The following is a 2,239-nucleotide window of genomic DNA, read 5'->3' as shown; positions in this document are numbered from 1 at the left end:
GGATAACCGTGGCGTGCCACGGTGGCGGGATGTTGACTACATCGCCTGGTATACAGGAGGTCGTGCGTTCAATCTCAACCCTGACGCCTGCTGCTGTATATTTTGAGTTTGCGTGTCTCCCTCTCATCATCACGGTGGCGGGATGTTGACTACATCGCCTGGTATACAGGATGTCGTGCGTTCGATCCCAACTCTGACGCCTGCTGCTGTATATTTGAAGTTTTGCGGTGTATCTCTCCCCGTGGTCGCGTGGATTTCTTCTCCGGGTCCTCCGGTTTTCCCCTCCACGTTTAGAATCCACATCACGCGTTTGGCTGCTATACATTTCCACGTGATAAGCCACTTCGTTGAGCTATCATTTGTGGCCAGGTTGGCTACTCAAGATGAATTACACAGCTAAGTGGGCCTTGCCTGGTAAAATAATAGGCGACGTTAATTGCCGACGTTTCAGGCAATGGTCCTTATTCAGGGCATATAGAGAGGCCAGAGAGGTAGAGTCACTTGCTTTTTTATATTTGCTATGAAGAAGGGCAATTGCCCGAAACGTCGCCTATTATATCTGTTTTTATTTTAAGTCCACGCGGTGGCCTAAAGTAATGGTTCAATCGGCGCGTGCCCGACTTGCATGTGACACGTGCATCAGACGTGGGGTCATGAACGGAAACATACCCAACAGAAGACTGGAAAGTACACACAGAAGCGTCGATAACACTGGTCAACACACTTGTTCTGGCATAAGGTATTCCAACGGTTTGAATGTAATTTTGGGTTGCTGATTCCAAATCTGGAATCAGTTGTTGTCTATCACATCAGGTTTTTGAGATATCAAATATTGCAAGTTCAATAAAAACTGCAGAAGAAACATATTAAATAAATGTGGATATCTGCATAAAATGATATTATAAACACACTATCCTAAAAATACAGCACCATATTTTAACAATAAAGCAGTCACTGACTCGCAACAACTTGCAATCATAAGTGACAGAGTTAATTTCGGGTAAAATCAATGAAAATGGGGTATGCCGATAGCATAAAAATGAGATGTGATAGAGCAAATCTGAGATCAGATTTAGAATCAGCACCCTGAAATTAGTCTAGAACAGCTACAAAAGTCCAGGCCAAATTTTTGTGTTTGTTTTTGTTGACCAGTGTAATCAATGTTGCGATGAACACCGCGAGACAGAGAGAGAGGGGGGAGCACGTGGAGTCGAGATCACACGAAAGGTTCAAAGGCATCGTCCAAGTCCACATTGAACTTCTTTCGCACCGCACGCAGACGACTGTGCTAATGTGAGCGAGTGGGGGACTTGGGCAGAAAGGCGTCAGGGTCAGAAGAGTCGACGGTCTATGGTCGAGTCTAAGCACGGAGTGGCAGCCAGGGGGATGGATCGCGTCCGAGTTGATGTTGTTGAACGGGGCGTGAGCTTCAGATGACCCGGCATAGAGCCTCGTTCTCGAGAGTGACCTGGGTCACCACCGAGGAGACGGAGCGACGGAATCAGCTTCTCGTGCGTGGGCAGAGTGTGTCCTGGGGTGGATCGCTTGCTACAATCCGTGAAAAATGGGCTTCATAGCTCAATCGGATTCCCCCAGGACAATTAAATAATCCGATTCTGATCGCCGGGATGGTGAGAGGTGGTAGCGTTGGCTCCTGTTGCTGCTGCTGCTGCTACTACTTGAAGAGAGGCCTTCATCCAGCGGTGTATAAAGAATCAAGTAACGTCATGTCAAATTGAAACGCGCCGCGCAGCATTCGTTCGTAGAGAGATCAGACACGCGCGGAAGGAGGACGCGCGTGTTGAGCCGGCGCCAACTATTTCCCCAATCTCTGCGATCCTCTATATATCAAGGGGTTATCAGCTCTGCGGTACTCTATATATCAAGGGGTTATCAGCTCTGCGATCCTCTATATATCAAGGGGTTATCAGCTCTGCGATCCTCTATATATCAAGGTGTTATCAGCTCTGCGGTCCTCTATATATCAAGATGTTATCGGCTCTGCGGTCCTCTATATATCAAGATGTTATCGGATCTGCGGTCCTCTATATATCAAGATGTTATCGGATCTGCGGTCCTCTATATATCAAGGGGTTATCGGCTCTGCGGTTCTCTATATATCAAGGTGTTATCAGCGAATTTGGAGAGTGTTTGCGTGCCGGGGCCCGGGGGGCAAACACCGGAGCACCCGGACTAACGCCACGCGTGCGAGGGGGAAACACTCTATCCCGTACAGACA

Source organism: Lampetra planeri, chromosome 41 (assembly GCF_965212315.1).
Source record: "Lampetra planeri chromosome 41, kcLamPlan1.2.h2, whole genome shotgun sequence".
NCBI classification, from domain to species: Eukaryota; Metazoa; Chordata; class Hyperoartia; order Petromyzontiformes; family Petromyzontidae; genus Lampetra; species Lampetra planeri.
This window is presented reverse-complemented; position numbering follows the sequence as displayed.